Source organism: Camelus bactrianus, chromosome 12 (assembly GCF_048773025.1).
Source record: "Camelus bactrianus isolate YW-2024 breed Bactrian camel chromosome 12, ASM4877302v1, whole genome shotgun sequence".
NCBI lineage: Eukaryota > Metazoa > Chordata > Mammalia > Artiodactyla > Camelidae > Camelus > Camelus bactrianus.
Window position 1 is genome coordinate 48,397,777 of NC_133550.1, and position 20,808 is coordinate 48,418,584.

The 20,808-nt window shown below is 38.6% G+C and overlaps 2 protein-coding genes across 3 annotated transcripts in view; both read right to left on the reverse strand.

Moving 5' to 3' along the window:
• The window catches only part of TMTC2 (transmembrane O-mannosyltransferase targeting cadherins 2), a 481,591-nt gene that overhangs the window by 445,372 nt on the left and 15,411 nt on the right, over positions 1-20,808 (reverse strand). The window lies entirely within an intron of this gene.
• Positions 1-20,808, reverse strand: part of METTL25 (methyltransferase like 25) — a 200,160-nt gene that overhangs the window by 88,073 nt on the left and 91,279 nt on the right. The window lies entirely within an intron of this gene.

Below are 20,808 nucleotides of genomic sequence, written 5' to 3' on the forward strand. Positions count from 1 at the left end.
ACACTTTAGTTCTTTACAAAAGGCTGCACTAACAAGCAAATGTAATCGCAAGATGCTATCAGCCCTTCCAAGCAGGAGAAAGAAATCAGTCCTAGGCTGGAGACATGTCTGGGAGGATTGCTTGCCCTAAGTCAAAGAGGACAGGGATATTTTCTAAGCGAGTCTGATTTCTGTCCTGGTAAATGACCAGGCACCCTGACCCTTGGTGGATTACAACTGGCAGTTATAAAAAGCAGCATTATACAGATAAGAGCTTTTATTTCTAAAATAAAAATCCATCATACTGAAAATAGGGGTATTTGAATAATATATTTATCTAGAAAGTATCTTTAATATATACACTCTACATTATGTGTGAAAGTGTACTTTCATAAGTATTTCTATAAATATTTTATAAACATTATTCATGTATCATGTTCTTATAAGAAAGATATGTTTATTTCTTTGTGTTAAGATTCAAGGTCAAGATTAAGGTTAAGGACATATAAATTCTGTTCAGTGTTCAAAATCTAATCATTTCATTGATCAGTTTGAATATGGAGTTGGACATGAGAAAGGGGAAAAGTGAAGTCAAAGGCTGCTGAATCCTAATAATAGCTGCCATCACTGAGTACTTACTGTATGGCAGCAGGGTATCGAAAATGCTCTATTTCTTATGGAGCCCTTCCAAAACACCCTTATCCTTTCCTTGCCCAAGGACTCTAGAAGAGTTTTAATTGTTGATTTATGGGCATGTGGTCTTTGTCAGGAATCCTGCCCCAGAGATCAAGAGGAAGATATTCATGAGGAGAATGCAAGTAGGAGATGTTGTTATGCACTAGCCTGTGCAGTCGCATGCTCCTTTCTCTAGTGTTTCCATGTAGTTAAGTCTAACGCAAACACTGCAGGCCAGGTGAGCCTCACTAATTTATATGCTGCCTTTGTGCAAATTAGGAAAAGGACTCCTCTCTGGGCAGGCAGGCCAGGCAGGGCTGGCCACAGGAACATGAGTTGTATTTCCACCAACACTAACTCACTTTGTCAGGCACCCTTGTGCAGAACACAACCTAGCATACCATTTCCTGTGTCTCGGCTGAGGAAAAATACAGGGAAAATGAGGATAATCCAACAAAGCTGAAGCAGGGGCCCCTGAGGTCATGATGGTAGTGGCACAATGAGTCATCGTGACCTTCGAGAGAAGCTGAATCACAAGGTCAGTCTACGGATCTGTGACCCCTGTTCATGTAGAGATTGTTTTTCATTTGAGAGACTTGGGAAGCCCAAATTTACTTTTATCAACGAAGTTATAGGGGTCGTTTAGTTACAGAGACTGTCTTTTAGAAGAAAAGGATCTCAAATAGATTAGAAGTAAACTACAGGGATATGAAAAAGCAAAGAGACTGTCAACTGGTTAACTACAAACTATGGAAGTTTGCACCATGATCTACTTGGAACGCTTCCTAGAGAAGAGGTGATTCAAAGAGTCAAAGAAGCAGAAATAGTAAGATCAGTGTGAGGAAATTTTGACCAGGTACATTGAAGACAACTGGAAATAGTACAGTGGACAAGGATATTCAGACAAAAGAGATTAAGTGATATGGGAGCACTGAATACAAACAACTTGAAATAAATTTATGCTAATGATGTCTATCCATCAAGTCCCATCTTGATTACGTGCTGTTTGGTTTTTACCAAATAATTTGCCCTCTCTGAGCTTTTGTTTATTGACCTATAAAAGAATACTGAGGATTAAAAGAAACATAAGAACAACATCCACCCACTTCTGATGATTAAATCAAACGAGGTGTATTGAAGTGCTTTGTAACCTGTGATGCACTATGTCAAGTGGTATATCTTTTTATAATTTATCATTTATTTAAACAGCCTCTGCCCATAAGGCAATATGTCAGATCCTGAAGGATGTCAACTGCCAACTCTCTCAAAAAACCTAGGTAACCACCTGGATAACAAAGCAACATTGAGTCATTATGATATTATTATACTACTATTGTTATTGTATTATTACATTATACTATAGTAATATACTGCTAGTATATCACCTCGATGAAGTCTTAATAGGAACTCTGAAGGAAGAGGTCAGAGACAGATATTTATGGGGGTTAAAGTCTGGGCCCCTTGGTTTAATCCTGGTCTTTCAAGGCAGGGATCTGCTTGGGATTGGGAAAATTTCATGATACAAATAGTTTAAGATTGGTGGTCATAGACAGGTGAGGATATTGAAGTGATTTTTGATGAGTAAAAGATTATTTCATCAGCAAGCCGCTGGCCAGATGAGCAATCTCTTGTCCTAAGAAGGCAACTGGTGGAATAGTTTATTTTTCTGAATGAATTTTCTTTAAGTTCCTGAAGTAAGCTGGAGAGTAGCAGAATGTATGTCTACCAAAATATGCCTCTTTAGTATAATGATTATTTTGCACTGATCATTTTTAAGAAACTGCAGACACTGGAGAAGCCCTGAAAACAGAGTAGCAATTACCCTGCTCTGTAAGGAAAATCTCCATTTATAAAGGAAATTTATGTGAGAAGGGGGTCTATACCTGGAAAAGAGCTATTACCAGAGAGAATCTTTTTTACCTGACTTACCTGGAAAGCAGAATAACCTTTATTTATCTAACATTTGCTCCCTCCACCTTTCCGTGAATAGCCCTGCCCCCTTTGAAGCCTCAGTCCGCTACTTGCTGTCCCTTTCCTTTGCTCTAGAAGCCTCTGTTGCCTGCCTACGTTTTAAGTCTCGTATCTTTGTGGAGCTCCCTTATGTGTGTACATAATTAAAAAAATTGTTTTTTCTCTTGTTAATCTGACTTTTATTACAAGGGGATTCTCAGCCAAGAACTGTGAAGGATAGAAGGAAAATTAATTTTCCTCCTCTACAAAGCAATGAAGTAATCTGGTTTATAGCCTTATCTTCCCAGAAAAAAAAAAAAAAAAAAACAAAAAACCAGTAAAGTCATATTGACATAGGCAGTCTTAGTTCTGTTGCAATAAACCATCCAGGCCCAAGATGGAGCTGCTCCTGCCAAAGTGCCATGTCAGCAAATCAGAATTTATAAAACTTTTGGGGGGAGGGTAATAGCTCAGTGGTAAAGTGCATGCTTAGTATGCATGAGGTCCTGGGTTCAATTCCCAGCACCTCCCTTTAAAAACATTTTTTTTAAGTGGTTTAAAAAAATTTTTAGGTAACTTTTATGTTCTTGTAAATGTTCCACATGACCAGAAACACAGTCAGCCTGAAACTGAGCCCCTTAAAACTGAGTTGTCCTGCTAAGTTTGTGATTAATCTCTCCATCCAAAACTTTATTCCCTTTCTTGTCCTGCCCCTGTTCTCCTCAGGATTGAGGGGTATCAAAGAAAATGGGGCACTGAAACCGATCAGGACCTTGTGGGGCCTTCCCAGCTACAAAAACCCATCTGTGTCACCCCACTCCTCCATTTGTTTGTAGGAAGAGAAAAGGCCTCAGTCTCCTAAGCCTTCCCTGAGATGCAAAGAGCAGGCTCGAGCAGTTATGATTAGAAAAATAGAAGCCACAGGACTCCTAGTTCCCCCTGAAGGGATAAAGATAACAATCTGACACATTTTTGAGTGACTCTGCAGAAACTAAGACCCCCCCAGCCCCTGTCTGCAAGGGAGGATGATGACTATAAGCTAACCACAAGCGTCCTGGACTTTTTTGTTACCTTACCACCAACCAATCAAAAAAGGTCCACGAGCTGATCACACATCTGAAGACCCTCTCCCCTAGCACTGTCTTTAAAAACCCTTGCCTAACAGCCATTAGAAAGTTTGAGACTTGAGCATGAGCTGCCAGTTCTCCTTGGTTGTCACCTCGCAATCAACACTATACTTTCCTTCACCAGGACCCAGTGTCAGGAGACTGGCTTTGCTGCAAATCTGGAAAGTGGACCCAAGTTAAGTTCGGCATGAAACAAAATTCGTATTTTATGGCAAGACAAGAAAAAATTTAAACATAAAAAAGTCTTCTCTGTCCTTTGGCCTCCTCTCTCCCTGCATAGTGCATTGTGTATCTGCATCATGCATTGAGCAAATCTCCCATCAGCAGCCATACTGGCTCAACCATAAGGAGCAACATTCACCCAGCAGCAACAAGACAACTCCTTAAAAGATAACATTCCTTCTTGATCTTCTAAAGGTTCACATGACCCGCCAGGATGGCTTAGAGCTGAATCATGTAAACTGTCAATAATACGTCATTTGACTGATGTACAGCCTTCTGTCTCAAAAACCGTATATAACTGTGCCTTGATTTCTGACCAGCAGAACAGTTCTCTGAGCTTTCTTAGATGTTCTTCCTGGATTATAATCCTCAAATTTGGCTCCAATAAAATTTTCCATTTCTTTCTTAGATCAACTGATTAATGTTTCATTGACATAGGTAACAAGCCAATACCCAAATGCCAAGCTAACTGTGGGCTCTTTACTGATATCCTTGTTTCTTACGCATTTTTCCCCTCTTGCTTGTTCCTTATTCTTTCCTCTTTAAAAGCTTACTGCTTTCTCTCCTGCCTCCCTGTTTTCCTAGTGGAGACTGTCCATTCATGAAGTATTAAATAAAGTTTGTTTGTATCACCTAAATTGTCTTCTTTAATTATTTTTAATAGTTTTTAGTCTTAGGAGTAGTAGTCTTATTTTCAGGGATATATAAAGATATTTGGAAAGAAAGCCTGGTGCTGTGGAATAGGCTAGGATGTTGGACCTATTGATTTCTAGGTGTAGTTCTTGGAAAATTATTAAATTTCCTCATTTTTGAAAATTGAGACTAACTGTGTTAGTATGACAACTATTTCAGGTAATTCTTGTCCAGGAAGGTAAGAATGTACACTAACATATAATTTCACTTTTTGTTTTAGGAAAATCTTGCAAATTAGTTTTTCTGGGCACAGTTTGCTCATTCTGGCCAACAGTTCTTCTAACAGAACAACAGATTATTCATCTGAGCAAACAACTTACTTAATAGAAAACTTTACTATCAAGACTCCTTTAAAACCTTCATCATGCTGTGTCCTCTAATTTTGAACTATTGTGTCACAAACTGTGCCCAGTCCCAATAAATTTCCTCATAGGAAAGATCACATTCAACCACTTAATCTCAGATTCCATATCCTGTACATACCCTTCCCTGCTCTTTCAAGATGGTACCAAGACTTGTCAGAGTGGTGTGCCCCTTCCTGCAGTAAGGCTACTAAACTTAGCTTCACCTAATCAACAGAATTTTATAATGGTCTCTCTTGGGTTCCATAATTGACATCTTAAAAAAGGGAATGCTAACAAACACCTTCCAGGTAGGTTATAAGGATTAGAATACGTAGGTATGAAAGTCCTGAGTACAGTGTCTGGCATACGACAGGGGCTTCTTCAATGCTGGTCATTATTATTATAAGTTTCAGAAAGATTCCAACAAAGGTGCCCTTTCCCAAATATAAGGGTTGTATTTCTGAAAATCCCTTTGGTAGAATTAACAGATTTAAGAATATAAGAAGTTAGGAAAAGGAAGATAGGGTCTTGAGAGATTACATATGAACTTACGAAGTTCCCTAAAAATGTTTTACATTTCCCAAAATAAAACAATGATAATATATAATATGCACACTTAATTATGAGAATAATACTCATATTTGCATATTTTAAATACAATTAATTTCCAATTACCATTCCCAGTTGCCTAAAAGAAAACCAGATTTCCTTTCTCAGTTTCAAGGAGGTAACATTCATTTTACTTGGTTGAATACAATATGCCATTCAGAATTAGCCAAACTCAAGGTGAAGAACACAATCTTCCAGATTGCCAAGTCAGTCCAAAACTTGATACCAATGGCAAGTTTGGGGATTTCCCAAAACTATCATCAGCTTCCATAATTCACTAGAACGACTCACAGAATTTAGGGAAAGGCTATACTTGCAATTACAGTTTTATTATAGCCAAAGGATACAAATCAAAACTAGCCAAAGAAAGAGATGCACAGAGCTGAATCTGGGATTGGGAGGGCACTGAATGCAGAGCTTCTGTGTCCTCAGGGACACCTTACCCTTCCTGCACCAAGATGTGGTAATCCGTGCATGAAGTATTGCCAACCCAGGAAGCTCACTGGAGCCTCAGTTTCCAGATTTTTTTACTGACATTTTATTATGTAGGTATGATTGAAGTATTGCCCATGTGGTTATACTCAATATCTACTCCTTTCCCCTCCCCTGAGTTCAGGCTGATAACCATGACTCAAAGCCTCAATCCTCCTATCACATGGTTGGTGTCTGCATGTGGCCAGCCTCCATCCTGAGTCATCTTACTAGCAAACAATCTATCTAGGGGCCCTCCCAGAGTCATCTCATTACCTCATCACCATAAACTATCAGGTGTGGTCTGAGGCATCCACCATGAATAACAAAGATGCCTCTACTGCATGGGGAAACTCAGGGTTTAGAGTTTAGCTCCCAGGAGCAGGGACAAAAGCCACACTGTTCTCTGAGTAAAGTCAACTCTTCAATTACTTTAGACATTATTTCTAATTCTCAGTAGAATTACTGTGATAAAGTCACATTTTGATGGTTAAGAAACTGAATGCTTTACCTGATGTGAGACTGTAATTTAGCGTGTAGCTACAGCTACTTAGCTCTAACTAGAACCCTGACCTGTCCAGCTTCAAAAGATCGCACCCTTCCTACTACGTCTAGCTTCATTTCACTGTCCACAAATATAAACAGGCACCATACATGCCACTACAATCCCCACTCCAACACCTCCTATGACTGCTCATCCATCTAAATAGTCAATACTTTTCAGCTTTTTTTTCTTTTTAGGTAAAAATACCTAAGTTACACTCCTTAGATAAGAACTTGGAGTGATAGCAATACACTCTGTACGTTTTTATAGGTAAGGAAAGGTGGACATGTGGTAAAATTAAAGGAATTCATCTTTCAGTGTTCTTTGGTTGTAAGGAACAGAAAATACTTCTGGATAAGTTGCAAAAGGAAATTTCTTGGAAAGATTTGAAGTAATTCATAGAATTAAAGGAGAAGCCAAGGAACCAAGTATTACAGTTCCCTGGGCAGAGGGGCAACTGGCCTAGTTTGAGTTATGTTTCTTGTATCCTGACAGCCATAAGCAGCCGTCATGAAAAGGAAGAGGGGTAATACCCTGTAGAAAAATCAAAGTGCTGCTATTGTGAGGAGGACGAACGTATGCTTAAGAGATGGGGCGGGGAGAAAGAGATTCTCACACCAAGGGGAATTAGTCATGATGGAAATACATGCACACATATAAGTATAAGAGGGACATTAATTACAATCTCTACGAAAAGATTGAAGGACAAAAACAAGCCCTCGCTTATGTACACAGAAAAAATTAAAGACGAGACTCACAATATTAGGTTAGTGGTAGTGAAGAAATTTGCTTTAGATAAATCAAGTTCTGAATGACTAAAATATACCAAAAACTTGAACTGGTTTATCTGATTTTTTCCACTGTGCTTTACAGTGTAACATAGTGTCAGCAGTGATAGTGCCAAAAATAAGATGGCATCTAATCTACCTTGATAAAAACACAACCTACACAAAAGCAGGGTGCTTGCTGTGGGAACCACAGCTCTTGAGCTATAACCCCCTCAGTTTCCACTTCTACCAGGGTTGTTGTCCTATGCAATGGATTTACTGCAAAAATGTCTCAATTTCTACCCCTCTTTATGCCCTGCCAGTTTTTTTAAACCATTCTTTTAAATTGAAGTATAGTTAATTTACAATGTTCTGTTAGTTTCAGGTGTACAGCAAAGTGATTCAGTTATACATATATAGATTCTTTTTCAGATTCTTTTCCCTTATAGGTTATTACAAGATATTGAATATAGCTCCCTGTGCTATACAGTAGGACCTTGTTTATCTATTTTTATATACAGTAGTGTGTTTACATTAATCTCAAACTCCTAATTTATCCTTCTCCCCACCCCCTGCTTTCCCCTTTGGTAACCAGGTTTGTTTTCTATGTCTGTGAGTCTATTTCTGTTTTGTAAATAAGTTCATTTGCATCACTTTTTTTGATAACAAATATAAGTGATATCATTTACTTGTCTTTCTCTATCTGACTTACTTCACTTAATATGATAATCTCTAGGTCCATCCATGTAGCAAATGGCATTATTTCATTCATTTTAATAGCTGAATAATACTCCATTTTATATAGATATAAATCTATATACCACATTTCCTGTATCCATTCATCTGTCAGTGGGCATTTAGGTTGCTTCCATGTTTTGGCTATTCTAAGTTGTTCTGCTACGAACATTGGGGGTACATGTATCTTTTCAAATTAGAGTTTTCTCATGATATATGTCCAAGAGTGAGATTGATGGATCATATGGTAACTCTATTTTTAGTTTTTTAAAGAAACTCCATATTGTTCTGTATAGTGGCTGCACCAATTTACATTTCCACCAACAGTGTAGGAGGGTTCCTTTTTCTTCACACCTTCTGCAGCATTTATTATTCATGGACTGTTTAATGATGGCCATTCTGAATGGTGTGAGGTGATACCTCACTGTAGTTTTGATTTGCATTTCTCTAGTAATTAGTGATAAGGAACATCTTTTCATGTGCCTGTTGGCCATCTGTATGTCTTCTTTGGAGAACTGTCTAGGTCTTCTGTCCATTTTTCTTTAATTCTTTTTTTACTTTAAAAACATTTTTTATGTTGAGCAGTATGAGCTGTTTGTACATTCTGGAAGTTAAGCCTTTGTCAGTCATATCATTTGCAAATATTTTCTCCTAGTCTATAGGTTGTCTTTTTGTTTTGTTTACTGTGCAAAAGCTTTTAATTTTAATTAGGTCCCATTTGTTTATTTTAGTTTTTATTTCCATTACCCTAGGAGATGGATTCAAAAAAAATAGCTGGGACTTCTGCCTATGGTTTCTTCTAGGAGTTTTATCGTATCCGGTCTTATGTTTAGGTCTTTAATCCATTTTAAGTTTACTTTTGTATATAGTGTTAGAGAATGTTTTAATTTCATTCTTGTACATGTGGCTGTCCAGTTCTCCCATAACCACTTGTTGAAGAGACTGTCTTTTCTACAGATTCAATTCAATCTCTATCAAATTACCAGTGGCATTTTTCACAGAACTTGAATAAAACACTTTTAAAATGTGTATGGAAACACAAAAGACCCTGAATAGCCAAAACAATCTTGAGAAAGAAGAAAGCAGCTGGAGGAATCACACTCCCTGACTTCAGACTATACTACACAGCTACAATAATCAAAACAATGTAGTACTGGCACAAAAACAGACACATAGATCAATGGAACAGGATAGGAAGCCCAGAAATAAAACTACACACTTATGGTCAACTAATCTATGACAAAGGAGGCAAAAACATGTCCACCCAGTTTGAGATGCGACTTTCTAGTTCCTTCCATGAAGACCTGGAGTCTGTCTCCCAGACTTAGCTTTGGGCTAGCCTTGTGACTTGCTTTGTTTATAAGAACACTGGCATAAGCCAAGTAATTTGAGTTCTGAGCCTAGGCCTCAAGGGGCCTTGCATGCTTCTGCTTGCTCTCTTGGATTCATGCCACCATGGTGAGAACAAGCCCTGTAAGCCTGCTAAAGGGAAGCGAGAACACCTTGGAGGTGAGCAGAGCTACTCCTGCTGAGGCCATTCTAGAACAGCCAGCCCTTAGCTGGCTGCAGACACAAAAACCAGACCAGTCCAAAGAGGGAGGGTATAGTGCAAGTGGTAGATTGCATGCTTAGCATGCATGAGGTCCTGGGTTCAATCCCCAGTACTCCAGTTAAACATAAATAAATAAATAAACCTAATTACCCCCCCCAATAATAAAAATGAGTAAATAAAATTAAAAAAAAATACAGTTCAGGTTAGCTGAGCCCAGCCCAGCAGTATACCAGCCAAGCAGTTTCCTCCTAGGAAAAAATAAGTGTTTATTGTCATGTGTTTTTCCAAAGTGCTGTGTTCATTTTTAATGCAGCAGTATAGTGGCACTGGGTAACTGACGTACCCTCCTGCCGTCTCACGGCCACTGAGAAAAAGGAATCAGAGGCCAGTTCTGGTTTCTCCATGTCTCTTCTCACCAATACTCACAGATAAATCCAAAATGGAAATTGAATTATACTATTTAACCATCATGTTTTCATAAAACATTAAGAGGAACACAGGGAAACCAGAGCAACTAAAGTTATACATAACCACTGGCTAAATTTACTTGATCACTGTCAACTTTCCTTTACACTGTGTGGCTTCCTAGTTCCCGGCGCAGAGTCTACTTAAAATAAAATACCCATTAGTAACCATCTTAAAAACATACAGCTATAAGCACATTTTAAGAAAGCGGTTTTCGTTAAAAATTATTTGCTTATATGGTAAGTATAAAAACTCTCCCTTTCCAACCCAGACAACAAGCCAAAAGTATCTCCTCAAGCTTGGAAATTACTTTTCCTGAAATCAAAAAAACCATATGAAGTATATAGCTTGAAATCAGAGCTGAGAACTAGCACTTTAAGTTTTCCAAGTGATATTTATTAATATATAATGCACAGCGATGGGACATTCTGAACTCTATACACCTATATACTTCTGCCTTATGTGTATAGTTCTTGGATTCAGCTTCTTTTTTTAGGTTCCTTCTGAAGCAGAAGGTGTTCAGCACCTGTATTTATGGCAGAATCAAATTGCATCCTCACTGCTAAATCTTTGCTGTTTTTATTTGCCACAACTAAAGGTCTCAACAGAGATTTCTGAGCCTCTTCCATTCCCAGATCTCTCCCTCCTTTCTCCTATTTTACTTAAAATAAGTCAAGATAATTTTAAAAGCAAATGAATAACCACTCCTAAAGGAAGCAATCAGAGTGGACAGTTTCCCAGTGCTTTTTCCCTGAGGACTCCGTGGATGCTAGCTTTTCTCTTTACTCCACGTTATAGCAACTTCTTATAACAAGTTAATAAACAATCATCTGAAAGCAGATTATGTTCTGGATAGGCTAAAATGAAAGGAGTCAATTCCCTGAATATAAATAGATGACATTTTTCTCTTTGAATACTCTAATCACAAACTTTCTAATGATGGACTTTTCACTGTAGCTTAGCTCCCTTATCAAATAATTATTTTCCACCCATTACATGCAACAGCATTCCCAAAGGACTGCATGGGTTAATCCATGCTTAATAGACAGCTATTTTGTTTTGCTCACTTCCGTGTTTCAAAGAAGGTACAAGGATGCAAAATACATCCTGTACCCCAAAGTAAGGATGAAAAAGACTGGCTACTCCAGGTGGGGAGTGAGGGCAAAAGGTCAGGGTCTGAAATACTACAGACAGACAGGTGTTTCAAAGAGAAAACAATGGAGAAGTCCAAGGACAAATTGATAACTTGTTTTTTCAAGATGAAAATATGCCTCATGAACACCTGACGGGGGTTTGGGAGGATGGTAATGAAAAGGAGATATGCAGATTTTGTGTTGAAAAGGTGCTCTTGGCTGGAGGAGATCTTGCCTTGAGACAGTTGATACCCAAGGGTCTAGAATTGTGAAGTGGTAAAGGATATTTTCAAACAAGGCCTAAAAGAAGAAGAGAACAAAAAGAAGAAAATATCTAAGGTCAGTCAAAAAAAATCAACATCTTGGGAACAGCTGGAGAGCTGGACCTAAAAATACAGATTGAAAAGAAGAGACAAAAAAAGAAATACTGTCACCTGGGTCTGGCCTAGGTGGACGGCAAACATGGTCAAGTGTGTGAGTGAGTTAGAATGGTAGAGAAGCCAGCTGAAAAGAGACCTGTGGCCTTGTCTGAGTAGGATCAAGTGCGTATAGAAACCCAAAGGAAGGCTAATAAATCACGATCTGGACCCAGAACAAGGAATTAGAAGTTGAATGGGCTGTTTGAAATCCCAGAACTGCCTCTGCAGAGTAAAAGGGAGCAGATACAGAGCATATGAAATGATTTAATTGTGTGTCAAGAGACATGGCCTTAAGCAGCCTCGTGGCCTCGCATAATCACCCTTGGGTGTAGTCACTTCCCTTATACAATGAAAAGGTTGCATAAACTCATCCCTTAGATGTCAACTCTCATGCTCAAGGAATCTGACGCTTGTAAAACCCTGGTTGCATTTAGTCTGTAGACCTGTGTTTCCAAATGGGGGAGGGGGAATTTGGCCGTGTCTGGAGACATTTTTGGCTGTCACGACTTGGGGGGAATGCTACTGGCATATACTAGGTACAGGGCAGGGAGTCTGCTAAATATTCTATAGCAAACAGGACAGCCCCCACCTCCCCGCTCCCTCAACAAAGAATTATCTAACCCACAATGTCCATCGTGCTGAGGTTGAGAATCTCTGCTAAAGGCCGAAATTCCTTTGCATTCAATTCTTGTTTACTGATCAGTTAGTTCTTCAACTTCTCTAACTGGGGTAGAAAATATTGTTGTAAGCATTCCATTAGAGAGAAAAGGCATAAGCTGGGATCAGAGATTTCTGAAGGAAGAAAGCTTCCCCTTGAAAATACCCACTGATACGGCAAGAATGTTGTGACCACGTTTATCATAGAACAACAATGAAAAAATTTATGTGTGTCCATCATTCTCTACCGAGGCCTATTCAGCATTGTGAACAGATTTTGGGAGCCAGAAGAGGTGGATTCCAATGTATTTGGTCTAGTTCTGTCATTAGTTATCATTAGAGCAAGTCACTCAGTCACTGAGATGTAGTAATACAAAATTAATATCTGTTTTACCTTTCATCAGGGTTGCTATGAAAATCAAATGAAAGGAGATCTGAAAGTGATTTGAAAAAAGTGCTATAACTATATAAAAAGTGATTTATGCTTGTGTTTGACATTATTTAAAGCATATTCTCTAGGTAAATCTTGTAAAATATTAAATTGAGCTCAACAAAAATTTGAATTCCAATTTGAAGGGCATGGTAATAGATATTATCTATACTACAAACAGAAAATCAAGACAAGTAACTTTCTGTCCATTAAGTGTTCCAAGTCTATTTGGGAAAGGTTTCAGTTATCTATTAGCACAACAAACAATGACAAAAACCTAAACATCATACAGCATTAAATAGTCATTGCTCATGTGTCTAGGATCAGCTGAGGTCTAGCAGGGTGGCTCTGTCTTGGCTCATCTCACTCATGTGTATCTGAAGCTTGGGTAGCTGTCAGCTAACCTAGGGTACCTTGACTGGGGCAATGAGCTCTGTTCATGCGTCTCTCATCCTTATGTAGATTACTCTTGAGCATCTTCTCAAGTTCATAGTACAAGGCAAGCTTCTGCTTCCTTGTCTGCTCCCATCTCACTGGTCAAAGCATGTCATGTGGCTGAGCTCAGAGTCAAAGGGTGGGTGCAACATTTCATCCACTGTGAGTGGATACTGTAAAGTCACATGGCAAGGGATGTAGACAGAAGGAGTGGTCAAGATTTGGGCCAATGATGGAATCTACTGTAGGAAACAAATATACACAATGGACGATGAAGAGTCACATCTATACCCAATGGAGAGGGTTATACATCTCTGAGATTTTCTGCACTTTGAGTTGGATTAATTTACTGAATGTAACTCTGAGCTGACTTCCTTGAAGAGGTAATGATTTGTTTAACGTATAAGAAGAAGGGTCTACACAAATGTTTAGTGGTCAGAGGGATGGATGGTGGAAAAGACAGCTAACTGTGCATCAAAGCTGGTGCTTCCCTTTCTCTCTAGATCTATATGGAATCATATGACTCATTCTCACCAATGGAATATGAGCAGAAGTAACTGTGTCATCTCCAGGATAAGATAGTTAAGCATTCCCTATTCTTTCTTTCCCCTTCTCCTGCCTGGAGGCGAAGTATTTCAAGGCTCCAGGAGATGATGAAGTCACAAAATGGACAGAAGCTGAATCCTTGAATCTCCATATAGAGGAAAGTACACCACAAGCCATCAATAAACATTGGACCAGTATGTGAGTTTGAAAGAAATGGTTATGTTTAAGCCACTAACATTTTTAGACTTATTTGTCACATCAGCTAGCATTATCCTAATATCATACAATTTTAATATAACACTATTACCAATTTAAAATGTTTTTAAAATAATTTAAATTGGCCTTTTTTAGAAGTTTATTACAGCTTCTCACCCAAATCTGAGAAATTAAATCTCTAACACATTCTCACCAAGTGAATATCCACTTGAGTAATCCAGCAACAGTAAGCTTACTAACTTCTGAAGCAGCCATTTTTCTGTAAGAAAATTCTGTCTATAAGGAAAATTTTTCTGAGTTTGAGTTGCATACCCCTAATATATCATATCTACCCATTTGTTCATTCTAGAATTCCTAAGCTTAACTTTATTCTCTCTTCTAAAGGGCTGAGCTTTTATTATTTCAAGATATCTACACATTCTGCCTCCAAGCCATAGTGTCTTTTCTTCACAAATTAATCACGCCTTAAAGAAGATAAACTTGAAACTATTTTTGGGAAACCCAGCAGCAGTAATTACATATAAAGTTTCAATATTCTTTGTAAACTGTGATAGTCACTGGTTACACTAACTCTACGACAGGGTAAATTTTACTGTTAGTTGAGAAAACACATTAAAAAAAAATCTTATGTACAGAATGAAAGTCACAGTATATGCTGGGCAAAAACATTTGAGATTTTAAGTGTTCCAAACACAGTGGTAGACAGATACCACAAAGACATTTTACAAATATATGGATTTTAGCATGCTATGATTTGATAACTGTTTGACGTTTTTGTCCCAACATTTTGACATAAAGAAGGATTTGTATTAACTAAGTCAAGTGGAAGAATTTTTAATGTAATTTCTAAGAAATTCTGTTTTTTTGAAGTTCTATAACACCAACATCTTGTATCCATTATTTTTATTTATACTTTTTTCTCCAACTTGAATATTGATTCAATTATGCAAAGCTTCCAAGAGGAAAGCTTCGTACTGAAAACTTCTGACCCCTTTGTGCATTTTTACTAACAAATCAAACGTTCAGGAGTTTCTTCCTCCCCTTAAAATGCTAGAAAGTGGTAGATGGCGCCCTCTGCTGGTTCTCAGATGATGTAGCCAAAGTCACTTGGACAAATTCAGCAACCAGCAGATGTTCTTTATGATGCGTAGGGAAAATTACTAGCATGAATTGAAAAGTAAACGTTTAAGAAAAATAACAACTCTGCTGGCTTTAATGCAGCTTCAAATTCTATATTCAATCATTTCTTTAGTTCAAGCAATATGTTTTGGATTTTTACCTCCACCTCCCATCTGTGTTTTACTTATACTTGAGAATAAAAGCAGAGTTGCTATAAAGAGTCAGTACAACACATATTTCCAACTTCAAAAACAATTCTTGATAGATTTATACTTATTACAAAAGGAAGACAAGCTTGGTGTTAAAAAAAAAAATTACTGATACCAGTAAAAAAGTGAAGGCCTCTTCATCAGCACTTTCACTCCCTAGTCCTACTTCACAGGATTCAGAGTAATTTACTATGGAAAAAAAAAATAGTGTTGGTGTGTGAATTACTTGGTTGAGAATTTTAGGCTTAGTTTATGTAGATTATATTTTCAATGTACGTTGGCTTTTAGAGTAACAGGGGAAAAAATACTCTCTTTCCCTGGCCTTTAAGACTTTAATACTCAAGAAGACTGCTCCTTACAAACACAAGACAATGCCAAAAAACAAGCAATCTTAGTAGTTTCTTGGAGTTCATGATTAGATTTAACCTGTAAAAGAGCTTTCTTATTCAGGATGGAAAAAGGAAAGCAAGAATGAAGAGTATTCTGTGCATGTAAGTTACAAGTTTCCTAGTGTTTCAAGATAAGGTAACAATTTTGCTAGAAATTATTCAAAGAGGAGTAAAATCCTAGCCATATCATGTCCTTGAAACTGGAAATTACAAAAAAACTGTATTCTAAGGAATTTATTGAATGGGGACAGAATAAAACACCATTCCCCTATAAATGTAAACACTCATTAGAAGATTTAATCACTTTGCCCTAAATTACAGGAGTTTGCTTTCTAGTTAGATGTTGGAAGTTTTTGAATTAAGTTTTAATGGTTGCTTAGGGTAGAAAACTAGCTCAACAAAGTGACTCAAGCTAGTGGTTTTCAATTGTGGGTCTGCAGACCAGCTCTGGTTTGCCGCAATATTTTCCCTGGTCCATGATGACATTAGAACGCTAAGATAAACCAAGATGATTTTTCATGAAGCAAAGCACATTAAATTTAAAGAAATGCACTTGAAACTTTGTGTTTGTGCTATCAAGTATCCACTTTATGAAAAAATGATAATGAATAAAATAAAAATTAATAAAAATAAAATTAAAACTGAGCAGATTTGGCAAAAAAAAAAAAAAAAAAAAGGTTGACAATGCTCTGGTTCTCCCCACCCCATGCTTTGAAATTATTTTTTTCTCATCTTTAAAATACCAAAGACTGTAATCACTGCCTTGTCAGTCCTTGAATGTTTTCAAAACAGTCATCATACCCTAACATCTGAACTTGGGATGTAACTTCTGAACTAAGTTTGCTCTGGTCAGAGTTGGTACAGCACTCACAAAATCCCCTACTTAACAGTAAGAACATGGCTAAAATAACCTGTGACTTTCCATAAATCCAAAATCTTATAGAACTTTGCATTTTGTGAAAAGAATTTTTTTCTTGTCTTACGGTTTTTGAGAAACACTTGTGAAATCCACATGTTTATCAGTGGGATTTATCTTTCAGAATTGGGAGGATATGTTTTGCCAGTCATAAATGAAGTGTAATCCCTGTAGACTCAAGTTTAATTCAAAAACACTCTCTCCAGAGCTGCTAAATTTGGCAGTCCACCGTCTCTCCTCCATATGCTGTCCTTAGGGGATTTTACATACATTGTCCATAATGGTTTCTACTTAGGATGTCTGGAAAAGTAGATATTATGGTCACAGAAGGGCCATTAAAGGGAATTTGAAAACAGATCCATTAAGTTGAAGTATTCAATTGTAAGAGTCTTCAAGTTGGATGGACTATGCTAATTGATATTCAAGGAATAACTCCATCCACTCACTGCTTATAATGGCATCTAACTACTCATACTTGTATCGCTAACCAACCTGGTTTGGTTGTCTCCCTGGAGAGAGGAGTATTAGCAGAACACAGCGTGCATAAAAAGAAGAGCAGATAAACAATGAATTGTCCCGGAATGTGGGCCTCATTTCCATTCCACTCTGTTGTTCGGTGCCTTTACTGTTTCAAATGGCCATCTTTTTTTCATTAATTACATCAGCTCTGCTTTTGTTATGTCTTGTTGGAAAAGAGGAAACTAAGTTTCCATTATTTCTCTTCTAGACTGTGGAATGCAACAGCTGTTGTGTTTTGCAAACATCCAGTCATATCCTAGAATCTCTGGTCAGTTTTTGAGTGGATTTAAAAATACTTTTCTGCACTGTTACACTCACCCTCCCCAAACGTGTGAGTTTGGGCTTCTTTTGTCTCTCTGCTCGTCTGTTGTGGCCTCACTCTGGTTTCCTCCACCTGGCTCTCATTTTCAAGCCTTGTAATAGTTCTCAAGAGTAACGAAAGTATCCCAAAGGTTTCTCAGCATGGCCGTGTCTCAGGCATGCAACACTATTTTTGAGGTTTTGGTTTCGTTTTGTTTTAATTATATTTCCTTTCCTTCTGTTTACATGATTTTCCGGACACAATCTCTTCTGCCCTGCACGCTGGACAGCATCTCTGTGATCCTCGGCATGTGACACTGGGCAGACAATAAACCTGCAGGTTTACCTATAGCAGCTGCCTTCACGGGATGGGAATCACAGTTGTGATGATTTCCCAAATGTGGACAGTACTTGGTGAGTTTTCAAATTTGTTTCCCATCCATTGTCTCATTTGAACCCACAAGGATCCTGTAAAGCAACTAGGATAGATGCCATTCTTTCCATTTGGTAGATGAGGAGAAATACGGCCCTAAAGAGCTGTGGAATTGGATCAGCCAACCCCGAGTACTAGTAAGAGCTGGGATAGGAACAAGAAGCCTGGTCTTTTGTCTTCAGTGTTTTCTCCCAGGGCATTTTCTTGGGCTTCTTTCTTCACCTGTAAAATGCGAAAACTCCTACCTTGGTGTTATGAGGAAAGAATGCAAGAATCTAGGCAAGTGCACAAAGTGCGTGCTCAATAAATGTTGACTGTGATCCTTTGTCATATAGATACAACAGCTAAATTGGCTGAATAGCACATACATGCAGCTCTCCCTGGCTGCAAGCATCAGAATGTATTGGTCCACAAAGGAGAGCTTTTGAGTAGCCAATGACTGAAATACGATGATTGGCAATTTATGTTGGGTTCCAACTGCTCAGCAGCAACAACCCTCGTCCCCCTGCTCCCATAAGGAAAATTATACTTAGGCTGATTGGTCTCTATAACAAAACCAGCTGACCCACACAGGATGGTGCATGTGTGGATAACAGATTCCGGATTTATATCCAGTCTCACCGTTTACAAGCTGTATGATCATGGTCTGGACAAATGATTTAATCTCTCTGGGCCTCAGTTTTTCCTACCCATAAAATGTGGAAATTGAGGCTTAGATGGGTTTGTTGAGGCGACTGAGGAAAATACAGAGGTTCAACTGAAATTTTTGACCAGGGCACCAAGGTATGGTAGCTATCAGATATGAGACCTTCAAAAGATGAAACTATTAAGAAAATACTTGAGTCCATTAAGATTATGAGCCCTTTCCTTGTGGGTCCTTTACTTAGAGCACCAAAATGGAAAAGCCAGAAGGGCGGGCTGGGATTTGGAGAGGATTTGGCAGGAGACTTTTTTAGGTGAGAGCTGCATTCTCATTCGCCTCCCTGGAGAGGGGTGCAGTGGTTCGGCCTCCCAAAGCCAGGCCTGGTGGGAGGGGCTTCCATGGAGCCTCTCAGAGAATGTGCTGGGTGTTCCTGAGCCCCATGGACCCCCTTAGGCTTGAGAAAGTGAGAACAGCTGAGGACAACAGAGCAGCGAGCTTCCCCGGGGAAGTAACGGCACCTACCCCCGGCAAGTTAAAGAGGTGGACCCTGGAGACAAGCTGTGGAGACTATGGCTGTGATGTCGGCCTGCGGCTGTTGTACAAGGGATCCCACTGGAGTACACGGTCTGCCTGGGAGAGGAGACGGCGGGTACATAGGACTACCTTGCTGGGGCAGGGCTGAAGACCAGGCTGGAGGCGCCCAGCCCAAGATACGTGAGTTGCAGCGGAGGGAGACTGAAAGGGTCCCGTGAGAGTACATGTCAGCGCCAGCCCGCACCCCCACAACCTCCAGAGGACATGCAGTACCTTACAAAGTACCTGATGGGGAAAACGTTTCCTCAGCCCCTAATTTCTCCTTCCATGAGCCTTCTTGCTCTCCAAGTAGCCAACCAAAGGCAGATGGACCCATGTGGATGTGGAGGCAGGAGAGTTTTCACTTTAAATCAAGTTTAAACTTTTGATTATAACACAATGATGGATGTTTTAAATTATAAGCTAGGTTGTGTTTGTGACTTGAAGTGACTGTAGGACTCTTAACTAAATGTAACTTGTAAAGTCATAGGCTGGCTCAAGATGGCATCCAAACAGGGAAGGGGGCAGCCCCACTCAGCAGGACTAAAAGGAGGGAAAGGGACAAAAGCAGGTTATTCTGTAATTACATCTGTGGGGTTTGATTACAATCAGTTAGGTAAAGAACCTTAAATATAGTATGTTCACCAAACGACTAGTATTTTTTTTTGTTGCTCTGAAAACTGGTTTTATCTGAAAAGTTAACATTTTGAATTCAAAAGATTAAGAAGAAAAGTTTAAATATTTGAAATCTCTCACCCAATAGCATAATAGGAGAGTCATCATGACTTCCAGGATTAAGGAGCTCACCACCCAGTTAAACTGCCAATTAGAAACCTACAGACGTTAGAAAGTTTGTTCTTACAACAAAACAAAATCCATAGTCGTGTAATTTCTATCCGTTTGTTCATGTGTTATCCACTTAAGGAATACAGATCATGTTTAGCTGAAATTTTGTAGTTTCAAGGTTTTTTTCTCTCTTCCACATATTGGAAGACAGTTACATCTTCCCTTATTCTTTATTTTCAGCCTGAATGTTACTGTTTTCTTCAACTCTTTTGCATACAACGTAGCATCCTTGTCTTGATCTCCCTCCTCTGCAGGTTTTCCTGTTGGTCAGTTTCCCTCCTCCTGCCTTGAAGACTGGTCCTGGATGTAACCTAATGGCAGAGTTACTTCTGCCATCATATAACATGCATATTAGGTTCGTGGGCAACTCAAACTTCTCCAGGTATTTGCATAGGAAATATCCCGACAAGTCAGGTCCTCTTTATTCTGTACTCATACGGTTGGTTATTAAAAAGTGAAGGGGAAAAAAAGTGCCCTTGTTATACTCCATTCTATCGATTTTACCCTAGTTTTCTAGGCTTCTGCAAATATCTGGAATCTCTTTTCTGATTCAGACTGGTTTTTTAGAAATTATTTTTTCTCTCTCCCAGCTTTGGCCATGTGATAGGTTATAAGCATCCTATAAATCTGCACTTAAGACACTGATTTTAAAAAATTGAGAAGGATAATTATTTTCCAATGAACATACCTGGGTGGTAAAATGTAACCATTTTCATTTTTAGTAGATGTTGATAAAATGCACATTTTTAAGATAATTTAAATACTACTGGGTTACAATTAACTTTATATAAGGGAGTCGCTGTTCATGAAGTCACTGTTTTGACTATGTTGTATAACAGGCTATAAGTACACTAGAAATTAACAATATTGTAAATCGACTATACTTCAATTA